Raw genomic sequence first — 12,293 nt, forward strand, 5'->3', positions numbered from 1 at the left:
TTTTTTTTTTTCTTTTTTTTTTTTTTTTTTTCTCCCCCAGCAAAGGGCACGGGGAGTTGCCAGTAATCTATAAAACAGGAATGACAGTCAATCTGGGGGAAATGATCTCAAGCATTATAAATATCTCCTACCAGGTTTGGGTTTTAAAGTTTTATGAAGTGATAGAGATTCTGGGGATGTTTTTACAAGAGACCGGAGGGCAGCTCGTAGGGGTAGCTGTGTTATGTGCTGCCTGCGGGGCTGGATGCTGGCTGCAGCTCTCTGAAGCCCTGGGTGTTGTACCCTCAGGGGATGTGTGCTTGCCTGCAGGAACAGATATGTCTCGGAGCAGGAGAATGGAAAGCCTGGGTGTGGTTTCTGGCACTCTCACTGACCTGCTTGTTGGCCTTGAGAAAGGCTACTCATTTTTAGTGTCTTCCCTATCTCAGCTGGCAGCCCTTTGGGAAAGGGGCTTCGGTGGGTTCCTGCACCCAACATGTTGGGCCTGTGCAAGGTTAGTGAGTACTTGTGTTCTGGAGATCACTTAGGTTGCCCTTAGGTTTTGTTTGGTAGCCCTGTATGCCAATAGGATCACTGTCTTTGTGAAGAGCAGTGGTGCTTTACAAGCTTGATTAACTCCTGTTCACATGGCCACAAACTGAGAGCATCAGCTTGCTGCTGCAGAGGATGGGGCATTAAAGAGGTCTGGGGCTTGTCACAAGGGCACTGGCATTGAGGGATCACGTCTGCCTCCCACTCGGGGAAGGAGTCATCAGCCTTCCTGAAATCTTCTGCTGAAAATCAAATGGAAACTTCCCCAGCAGTGGGGTAGTGTCCATTCCAGAACCTTTCTGGGTAACGTCTGGATAACTTCCATTGTCTGGGCTGTTTTTCCCGTTTTCTTGCTGCCAGAGGTGTTCTGCAGTTGGAGGTGAGGAAATGCTGACCTCAGAGGATGGTGTTTCCAGTTTTAACCACAGGCAGGAGCTACTGGAAATACCATCCCTTTGAAGATTGCAGCCCTGCTCTGCTGTTTTCTGTGGTTTGCATAAATCCAAGTGGCTGGATCCTCACCTGGGCTGCACCAGCATCGTTCCCCTAAGGTTCAGGGGGCTGTTCTGGTTCCTGTAGCAGTGGCTGCCCAGGTAGACTGAAATACTTCCCGACTGCTTGTTGCTGGTTCCTAACCTTGTCATTACCTTAACGGCAGAGAATCCGTAACTGGAATTTCAGACTTCTACCTCTTTGATCTCCTTCTCGCTCTCTTGTGTTGTCATGATTAATGACAGACTATTTGAAAAATGCTGCGGTGTCTGACTAATGCAATCTGAGGGGTGGGCAGAGTTCCTTATTTCCTCCTGTTGCAGACCTGTTAAGTGACTGGAGAAGAGTTATTTTCCACTTCGCTTTGTCAGAGCTTTTGAGCCCCTGGGGCAAGGAGGGGTTAATATTCTCTGCTGTGCTAAAAGTATTTTTTTTTTTTTATCAATTAACCACCTATCTTTCCTGGTTTAAAAAAGAAACAAAAGTATGTGTGACATCCAAATTCTGCACATAAAAATCCCATTTTATAATAATAAAATGTATCGAGTTACTTATCTGGAGGCTGTTTGTCTTGCAGTAAGATACTCGCATCAGTTAGCGAGTGCCTCTATGGCTCTGTGCGTCCCGTGGCTCGCCCTGACCAAGGTGTGTGAACCACCAGCAATGGGTAAAAAAAAGTCCTTGATGGAGAGTGGGAGCAATGCTGCAAGAGCAGCTAAGGACCTCTGGGATCTGGAGATGCAGGAAGAATTGTATTGATAGTCTGCATGCCAATGAAAGCCCCAAGGAAAACTTAAACCTTTGGTGTTTTCTCATGTCTTCGGTGCACTGGTCTCCTGGATGTTGAGTTGCTGCTGGCATTTGTCAGTGAGGTTTGTTCTGAGAGAGAGAGAGAAACAGGGCTGGCTAACTTCATAAGAGCTTGTTCCATGTCCCTGAGGACCTTGCAGTCCTGCAAAAGCAGGAGGGTGCTCTGGCGATGAGGAGGCAGCCTGTGTTGGCACCACTTGCTGCTGAGCCTGAGCAGTGAACCAGAACACGACTGCTTGCTGGGAGTGAAAACGCTCAGCCTGGTACCTCTGTTGCTGTTGTGCCCCTTTCAATAACGCCCAGTTAGTGCCAGAAACAAGTCACCACTTCTGATGGGGTCGCTTGGTGATACCTAGGGAAAGACTTTGCTTAGGCTTTTGGGGAAGGTCCTTTCTGTGCCAAGGGCCGTAGAGGGCACTCTGAACGCATTCATTGGTGCTCCCTGGAGCCCTGCACCCGGATAAGTGTCCCTGTCTCTGGAAGGGTCACTGCCACAGAGCCGTGGGCAGCAGCTGGAGCAGGCAGAGAAGCCAGGAGCCATGGGCAGGAAGCAAACTGCAGCCAGGTTGGCTCCCGCAGGCTGGTATTTGTGAAATTGGTCTGTACTGACATATTTACTCTTCCTTTTAGAGCAAAGTGCCAGGTAAAGAGGGAGAGGATGTCAGACAGCAGCGCTAGACATCTCAGGGCTGGATCTCCAGCCATTGCCCCTTGCCTCACTAGGGCTCAATGGGCTACATTCTTCTTTTTTTTCCCCTCTGATTTAGACAAATAGGAGCTGGAGCCTTAAGGTATATTAGAGAGTGATAGGGATCTGGCTGGTAATACTGTTCTGGGCTGTGCGTGAGGAAGCCATTAGCTTAAATCAGGATGGACAGGATCTGATAACAGGGAGGTGGACGAGGGGGAGAGGGGCTGTGGCTGTGCCAGGCGACAGCGCTGATGCTCACCTCCTCCATCAGCCACAGCAACTGGGGCTGAGCCTAAGACCTGCAGGATAATGAAGGGGAAAGGGGGATGCAGGTGGATGGCAAACAGCAGGAGATATTTGCTGGGTGCATGTGCCTGCCACGATCTGTGTCCTTTCCCATCTAGCACCAAACCCTGTGTCAGCTCCGTCCCATCCCGCACAGCCACAAGCAGAAGTGTGTGTGCAGAGCCCCTGCAACGTGGAAGCTCACCAGGCTTGTTCATGCTTGAGTTGTCAGTGGAGGCTAATTAAAAAGCATGATCTCACTTAATGAGCGTGAGGATTTTTCTCTCTGCGTTTCAAGACACCTCTAGGCACTGTCAGGCAGGGCCAGGCAGCAGGCTCTGACTTCATTGTGATGCCTTCCTCCTCCTCAGGAGGAAGAGGAGGCAGTGACCAGTGTTTTTGCCCTAAGCCTAATGCAAGACTGAGGTCCCAAACCTGAAAGTCTCCCTCGTGGTTTGTCCTTGCAGCTTCTGGAGAACAGACAGGACTGAAGCCTGCTGTGCTGCAGTGGAAAATGTCTGGAATACCTGTCCAGAGACCTCAGTCCTCCTTCCATGCTTCCTCTTGCTTACCTCGCCCTCTCTTTCCAAGCCACCATTAATGATGATAAATCTCTCTGAATGCTTTTGTTGATAGCTTTCATTGCTTGGGGCAAAAATAGTAAGAGCTGGGAATTCCTCTTCAAGGCCTGATGAACTCAAGCCACGTGAAAACACCACCCAAAATCAGTCCCCCTCTGCACGCCACCAAGCTGCAGCCCTTCAGACCAGCGTGCTGGGTGCCTGTGCCCAAAGCCCCTCATTCCCCAGGGATGCCCGTGGGTCTGCTGCCTCTCCTCATCCAGCTCTGCTGCCAGAGAAGGGAGGTCAGCTGCTGCCCGCTGCATGCAGCAGAAGCTGGGCTTGAGGATTGTGTTTCCAGTCCTCAGGGCTTGGAAGCCACCCGCTGTGGTGCTCATCTCCAGGAGGGGCCGTGCCAGATGAGATCTGTCTCCACTGGACCACTGAGACCAGCTCCCTGCCTCCAGCTGGCCCGGCTCAGCCCGGCCTTGCTCATGTTTCCCCCTCTCCTCTCGTGCCCAGCGGAGTCACACAGGCATTTTGGGCCATAGGAATGTGCTGTTTTGACTCTGCAAACTTGGTGGGAGCATTTGCTAAAGACGCAGTATAGTTGTATCGGGCCCAAAAGGAGGAGGTGTGGGGGAATGGAAAAAATGACTGCTTCCAGCTGTGGCCAGGTTCCTGCTTGTCGTGTCCTTGTGCTGCTAGCTGCCTTGCTCAGGGACTGCTGCACACAACTTAATGACCTGAACAAAGCTGCAGCATGTGGCACAGAGCTGATGCTTGTGTTGAGAGCCCCTGGGTTTGTGTCACAGGCCCTGGATGCTGAGGATCCAGCAGTTCCCCTGTTGCACGAGTGGCAGAGCTGTGGCCTCGGCAGAGCCATGCTGGCTTGCGTTGTGCATGGACTTGTTTCACACTGTGTGGGCTCCAGTCCTGTCTTGGGGTTTTGCTAACTGACTTCCCCACCTCCCTGTGTTAAAAACTCAGTCTTTTCCTGATAATAGCCATGGGAGGCAGGATGCCTGAAGTCACCTGTTCGGTGATTTCAATCAGGCCATCTTGCTCCTTTCTAGGTGATTGGTTACTGCCTTTTTGTCACAAATATCTTTGAAAATATACATATACCTCATGAGAAAAGGAGGACAGGAGAGAGAAAACAGGATCCAGCCTTCAGAACCTAGAGTGCCTTGTTTAAAACATCCCACATGAAAATCTGAGCAGCACACAGCCAGAAAGCACTGAGAATGCACACAGGAGTTGATTGGAAATGCTGCAGAGCTCAAGACAAGGCTGTGCTCTGCACGTATCCCTTATCTCCTTCCTCAGGCTCCCTTTGGTCCTTCCTGCTGTGATGGTTGGTAGCCAGGAGTGCGACTGGCTGGCTCTGGGAAAGGGATGGAGATGGAAGAGGCAGCAGGGAAGTCACCTCTCAGTGTCTAAATTGCTGGTGACCCAGGAAGGTTTTGGGTTGCCCTTAGAAAACACGTGTAAAGTGATCCCTCCCGCCAGATCTCCTTTGAGGCTTTGCTGGAGGAGGCTGGGGGTAGGGAAAGAAAGCAAAGATCCCGCATCTGATCTTCTGCTTCCAAGCCTGGCTTTACTGAGTGGTGCTTTATTTTCCTGGGGGGTGCCCGGTGGTTTCCTGCAAATGTATTGCCCCCAGAAAGAAACAGCCTAAATTTCCCCCAGGGGTCCCTTCTCTTGGATTATCTGAGGCAGCAAGCACTCTGTTGTGATGCAGAGAAGGCTCTGGAGAGAGGAGTGAAAGGAATGACGATGTGCAGGGAAAGCTCCTTGGCTTATTTTGGAGAAGTAACCCCACAGGAGGCTGTTTCTATTTCTTCCATTTGTAATTAAAGTGAGGGAAACCCCAGGCCTCTAAAGAAGAGAATAAATGTGTGGTGTTTTTTTCCCCTACTCTGACAGAGTTGGGAACAGGCACAGAGAGGGACATGGGACCCCTTTTGCCAAAGTGCCTGCAGCAGGGGCTGGCTGGGGGAATGGGAAGGATGCTGCAAGATGTGGCTGGTGATCGTACCAGAGACCGAGTGCTGCTGTGAGCCACATGCTGGAGTGGCTTGCCACGAGTGCTTGCCCATGAGGCTTTTGTCAAATCTGGCTGTCGAAGCAGGAGGAGTGCTTTCTTCTTGCCTGCAGTCACCCCCCCCCCCCCTCCCCAGCTGCCTTAGGCTGCCAGAGTCATGCTAGAGAGCACAAGCATAAAAGAAACCCCAGTCAAGCCCCGTGGTTACAGCACTGCAGCCCAGGACATTACATGCCGTGGCTGTTCATTCTTCTGGGTTGTTTAACTCCTTCTCCTGACAGCAGATTGGTTTTAAACAGCTTCTAGCCAGAAGAAAATAGTGTGCAGTGCCGAATCTCCTGCGGTGAGACAGGAATGATGCTCCTTCTCCTTGCATTGTGTTTCTCATTTTGATGTTTTAGCATCTTTTCTGCATATGTCTGGTTCGTTGCTTTTAATAGAGAGTTAAGTGCAGTTGTCAGAAACTATTATTAAACTAAGCTCAATGTTGCCTATCTTTTGGGTGCCTTTATGAAGCATTTAGAGAATTCAGCAGCACATGGAAACCTACCAAAGGTGGGAATAACCCCTCCTGGAGGTGAGCAGTCCCAACCTGCATAGGTGAGAGCTCACAAGCAACAGATCTCAAGCCCCAGGAGCCACTGAATGTATTTCCAGAAGGGCTCTCACAAGCAGAGCAGGACTGCCTTTGGCTGCCTTGAGAAAAGCAACCCAAGAGTAGATAAGCAGAGTTGTTTTTGTAGTAAGGAGGATTAACAAGGTTAGTTTTAATCATAAACCCACATCAGCAGCCAAGGCTTGAAACGCTCCTGCCCAGAAAGGAAAACTGCAGAAGAAATAATGAGGATAACCCTGCCCCGAGTGACCAGATGGGAAAAAGACTCTGAAATCTTCTGCATTTACTTACCACTGCTTTTTGTTGCCAGTGGAAGCTGCCTTGAACAGTCAATGAAGGGAGAGCTGCCTGTTCACTGACAGACTTGCAGATTTATATTTCATTATTTAGCTGCCACAAAAGGCTCCCCATTCCTGCAAATAATTAACTGCCTGGCACTTCTCAGGGCCTTCAATTACACAGCTGCAGAAGTATTTGTCTGATCAGGACCTCAGAGAAGAGAATCAATAAAGAAACAAGTTTAATGCAGCTTTTAAATAATCAGTTTGGTGTTATTTCTCTGCTGCCTTACTCATAAAGGTGAAGCCTTTATACTCTAATGAGCATTACCTTCATTTCAGCCCAGCCTTATAGCCTGAACATATTTGCTTTGGGTAGAAACTCCAGAGGCCAAGGGGGTGAGCCTTTGAAAAAAGCAAGTTAATTTAATTCTGGCTGCTTCTGGCTTCGATGGGCTCCAATAAAAACAGAAGTCTGATTTCTTAAGCACCTTGCTTTAAAAGCTTGTGCTACTCTCAAAAGACGTAGCAGGCTAATGTTATGATGCTAAGGGCTGGCTGAAATGGCTCCCCCAGACCAGGTTTTCTAGAGGAGCTTTGTAGCTCCTTACACATCTCCTGAGCAGAGAACATGTCTTATTCTTTCAGTTTTCAGAGATGTTTTCAGCATCTGCTAGAGCTCAGGGTGCTGTGGAAGGCAGTCAGAGGAAACAGCACTCCCAGGGCAAAACTGGAGGAACAGAGACCTCCTCCTGCAGGTCTGTAAGCTGGTCTGACCTTGCCAAGCATGTGTGTAGCTCTCTGCCAGGTCTGCACGAGAAGCCTTAACACTGGGAAATATTTATGTTGTTAAATGACTTGTGTTAATATAATGTTACATTGAGATGGTGCCTCTGTGAAGCAACTGCAAAAGATAAACCAAGCGGGCAAATGAATATGTTGTGTTATAGTACGCATCAGTAATATTGTGTATTATTTGATCCTATTACATCTATGTGATATGAAAATAACCCGATGCTGGGTTATTGATTTCTGATTTGTAGTGGGAGTGGTGGCTTGTCAGGCTGCTACTGGTGGAAGGAAGGAAGGAACGGATTCTGGATGCTGGACTGATCTTGAAAGATCAAGAGAGAAGCCAGGCTGCATCCCCACTGCCCTTTGTTGGTTACCCTTGGGCAGTGCATGTGTAGTGAGCTGCTGGAGCTTTGATTCAAGACCAGAAAATGCAAGTTATCCATCTCTGTTTTATATGAGTGGAGTTGGTAACAGCAGACTTTCAGGTATTTGTTTGGTGCTGCTTGACCCTTGGGGTAGGACCTCTAGGGCTGTGACTCTGCTGTCTGCCTCTCTGAGGATCCCGGCTGAAAGAAGGTGTAATGCTGGAGAGAGGGAAGGAGGGATCACATGGAGCATGTGTCAGGAGAGTGGAAAAAAAAGGAGTTTCTTTTCCAAGCTAACATCATTAAAGAAAAAAAGCAAATCACAGAGTCTGCAAGGAAACCCTTGAGGACAAAGATGGGAACAGAGTTGGGCAATGCAACAAATAGACCGTTTTTCATCACAATCTCATAACTGCTGTCTTGTTCCCAGTCTGCTCTTATGACAGACTTCTCAATACCCACTGGGGACTCTTCTAGGACACAGTGCTGTGAGCCAGAACCTCATTTTAGCATTATACCAGGGAAACTATGCTAGGCAAACTGGAGCCACGGAGTCAGGTTTGGATCCAAAGTACTTTTTTTTTTTTTTTTTTTTTTTCCTCCCTTTTGGCTCCAGAAGCCCAGAGCAAGGAATGTAAATTGGCTTTGCAGAAGTATGTCAATTTTGGTGCCAAAGTTTCATTTGATATCATCTCTGTCTGGCACCTACACAGCAGGTGCTTCCCGAGATGACCTGAGGCACACAGGTACAACGCGAGCACCGGGTCGTGCGTCTTGCACGAGGCTACGTGCCACTGCCTCCTTGCAGCCATGGAGGCTGTCTCCTGACACCGTGCCCCCAGCCACAGCTACAAATGGATTTTGCAGGAAGGCTGGCTGCTCCAGCCTCCTCCATCGCTACCCAAACCAACGCACTGCCTCACAATCCATCACGCGAGCGATAAGCCTCCAGTGCTCGCTATGAGTCATCTCTACAAACTCCATGCTGAGTCCTGCGGAGGCTGAGCAAGCTATTTGTGTGAGTAAAAAGTGCTCGGAGGAGTTTAGGATGCAGGCCTGACCCCCTGGGAGAAGCATGCCCCCTCTCCTTTGGCCAACAGGTTTGTACCTCTGTCTCTGCTAGCTCTTGACCACAGGAGGTATTCAGATGCTCATCTCAATAGCGAGCAGGAATCAAGTGAAACAGGCAAGCCTTCTTCAGTGCTTGAGTTTATGGCCAAAAATATAGGCAGATCTTGGAATAAGAGCAGTTTGGAGTGTGGCCAAGGGAAGGGCAGGAGCATCTAAATGGTTACATGGATTTGTAGCAAGAAAAGACTCCTTGTATCCTCTTGTCCATCCATCAGCCATGCCAGATCCGACATGCTGAGGTGGAAAGGTAGGGATGGGACAGGGCTCAGACCAGCTAAAGCCAGCCTGCCTCTGTGGATGTTTTTCTAGTCTGGAATTGTTTAAATCCACCGGGATTTAGACTGAGCCAGGATCAAACCGCTGAGTGCCCCAAACCCCTACAGAGTTTTCAAGGTGAAAAAGGACTTTCTATCAGATTCCCAGCTAAAGGAGTACGTTCCTACCCTGTCCTTAATTGTTAACATTTGAGAGAGGCAATTAAATTGTTTTCATGATGGAGCAAGGATCTTTCCTCTCTTCTGCCCTTCCAAGGTCACTTTTGGTAGCAAACTGCCATGGAAAGATTGCAAAAAATTCTTTGCTGGAAGATATGATTAAACAAAAGTCTTCTGGTGAATTAACAGGCAGATCACTAATCGGACTTAACCTTTCTTAGCTAATGCTTGCTGACGGGCAATTGTTTCAATTAATTCAAGGTGACAGTAACTGACAGCCTTTTGAGGGAAAGGCTGCTCTGTCCAAACAGGAGATGTCCTCTAAAGTACCTTTGCAAATAAAGCAGTAAAAAGGAGGTTTAAACAAGTGGAAGGTGTCTTGTGTAAGGCACATTCTTATATCCTCAGTACTCTGCAAAACTCTGCACAGTTTGCTCTGCTCTTCCATCCCCAGATATCCTGGAATGTCTCAGCTTTGTACCTGCTCTGCATTTCCACCTGAACACACCTTTCCTCTCCTGGTAAAAGAGGAAATTCTGCCCCGTCCCTGCCGTGGGTGTCTGAACTCATGGGGGATCAGGCCAGCCTGCCTTCTGCTTACAGGTAAAATGTGCTCTCCTTCGGTGCCTCGGAATTGTAACGTGAGATGTGATGGAAAGGAATGGTGATATAATATTGGAAGAATGTTTCTTTTAGCTAGAAGCAATTTTTCCTGGGCTTTGTTTTGTTTTAAGCAGACACAGCCCTGAGTGAAACCTTTTAATGTGATGTGGAGCAGTGTGGAGAATTAGTCATTTAGATTGAAAAAAGCAGGATGTAGTGTGGCAGAAAGCAGTGAGGACGGCATGGCTAAAGCTGCAGGATTTACAAGGAGACAGGTGAACTGTCCCAATGCAGTAATGCTTGGCTGGAGGAATTTGCAAGAAAGCAGCATCACAGTTATCCCCAGCATGCACACAACAGCTACACAGAATTTGGTGATGCCAGTAGGAATAATAAAACTGCCTCCCTCTCAATAAGTTAATTACCAGGTGTTGGATAAAAATGCACTTAGCTGTGCTGGGCGGGAGGCTGTTTACAAAGTAGGTAAAAAGCCAGGAGCTGCAAAAAAGAGGAAAGGGTTGAGAGAGAGGAGACGGAGCTGTGTAAGGAGACAGAGGGCCTGGTGTTCAACCCATGGGACTCGCAGGGGGAGCAGGGGAAGGAGGCGGCATTCCTTGCCTTAGCTGCTGTGCCTTTCCCCTCGAGTCTTTCGGGACGCGTCGTCCAACACGCCCCTGGCTTCTCCTCCCTCGCAGCCAGACAAACTGGGCCTCGCCGAATGTCCTCCCCCAGGTGCCCGGGCGCCAGGCCGTCAGCGCGGCGGTGGCGGAGGAGGCCGCAGACAGGGAGGCTGCTGGCGCTGAGTGACAGCGCTGGCCTCCCGCCAGCGGGACAGCAGGCCGGGCCGTGGCGGCGACCCGCGGCCTTTCGCAAACGAGGTGCCCAATTAACCGCTCGCCTCCACTCAGAGACGAGTTATTCCCCCTCCTGAAACACGAACTTGTGTTGCGGAGGGGCCTCGGGGTGCTGCTCCTCGGGTCTCCTCGTGGAGTTGCTGGAGGATGGTGTTATGGCTCGGCAGGACTTCTGGGGATTTAATAGCAGGCTTCTCTGAGTAAGACCGGGTATCCTAATTAGCCTGTTGATCCTAAGGATGTGCTGTGGCCTGACTGTTTGCCTTCCTGTGATGAGTGACCAACTGATTCTGATCAGTGCTGACAGCCGCAGCGAGTTAGCGACCCATGGGGACGCTGCTTTTAGCCCTGGTTTTGCAGCAGACGACATCCACTCCCCCTGCCATTTATTTTACCCTCCCTCCCCCTTTCTTTTTTAATTGCCTGGCAATTTGCACAAAAAAATAAATAAAAAGGCCTGGGCCCTTTGCCTGGCAAAACTACCCTTTCCATCACAGAAACTGAGCTTGAGCTGCAAAATAGTGTTCTATATTCTGCACCCAAACTCACCATGGATTAGCATCCTTCTCTGAGGGCTCAGCTGTCGGTAGCTGCTGGTACAGGCTGTCCTTACCTGCTCTCGGGGCACCCAACAGAGATACTGGGCTGTGAAAGGGGGTACTGGAAAATGTAATTCCCAGTTGAATACACCACAGCCCCCAGAAATCAGCGTTTTGATCACTGATTTTCAAGCTGCTGTGGAGCATCTGTGCTGCGTCAGAGTTCCGTCCTGCTCGTATCCCTCAGAGAAGCAGGTTCAGAACTGAAAAGAGGGTTTTCTAAAGGGTGAGGCCTGAGGACCAGGGATGTGCTCTTGATGGTTCATTCTGCAGCACTCCTGTTGTCTGGGCAGCACTGATCCCATGCAGAATGGGTGCTCTGGGACTTGGTTTTCCTCTGCTGAGGAGAGCAGCTGATTCAGTAACGCAGTGGTGTGCTTTGGTACTGGAGCACGGTGATGGAATTGGAGCCTTGCAGCAGACGTTGTTCGAACAGATTATAAGTAAAAAATAAAATTTTGGGGTAGTATCCCACAACCAAGATTTCCCAAAATATTCTAGAAATGGTGCATTTGTTGGTCAGGTTCATATGTCAGATTTTTATGGTGAGTTTAGAGAATGGAGGGCCAGAGCTTCTTGTGGGGTCACCACAAGCATAGGAATAGATGTTACTACTCCTCTTTGTGAGAGCGTGGTTTCTTTTTCTCCCAGCACACGTTGGTTTTCTTGCTGTCGCCAGCTTGTGCTCCTTTCTCACTTTGATCTTCAGATCAAAGAGCAGAGGGGGCATGGGAGGTGGAGGTGACGGGCAAGGGTGGGGGGCAAGTTGGTCACAGAACATTACGTTTCCTAACAAGCAACACAGAAAGGGAAAACAAAACAAAAAAAAAGAGATAAAGGAGAAGTGGAAAGCAAAAATAAAAGCAGACTGAGAAGAGTCAAGACGTTCTAGAGACAACTGTACTTGTGTGGTGTGCCTGCCCAGACCAAACCATGGGACACAACGTGGGCACAGGGCTGGTGCTGGCTCCAGTCTGAGTGTGGAGCCTCCCAGACCCATCTGCTTGCACCCAGAGCATGCAAAGGGGTTTAGGTCCCACACAGGTCTGCTGCTGCCCCCAACACAGGCAGCACCCATCCCAGTGCGAGGCACTAGTCCTGGATGGATGCTGAAGGCAAGCTCTGTGTCCCTGCTGGGAAATAACGTGGAGAACAGAGCTGGCCGAAATGCCAGCTGGTTTACAGTCAGTGATGATGCACAG

General features: G+C 49.4%; 1 long non-coding RNA gene across 8 annotated transcripts in view; it reads left to right on the plus strand.

The window, feature by feature from the left end:
- Positions 1–12,293, plus strand: part of LOC118177297 — a 44,408-nt gene that overhangs the window by 1,511 nt on the left and 30,604 nt on the right. Inside the window, exon 2 of one of the 8 annotated variants that reach the window (XR_004755744.1) lies at positions 9,490–9,638. The exons of the other annotated variants lie outside the window; for them this stretch is intronic. This is a non-coding gene — a long non-coding RNA (uncharacterized LOC118177297). The remainder of the gene's footprint in view (positions 1–9,489; positions 9,639–12,293) is intronic. 8 annotated transcript variants of the gene reach the window in all.

The sequence above is a fragment of the Oxyura jamaicensis genome, chromosome 21 (genome assembly GCF_011077185.1).
Source record: "Oxyura jamaicensis isolate SHBP4307 breed ruddy duck chromosome 21, BPBGC_Ojam_1.0, whole genome shotgun sequence".
Taxonomy (NCBI): Eukaryota; Metazoa; Chordata; class Aves; order Anseriformes; family Anatidae; genus Oxyura; species Oxyura jamaicensis.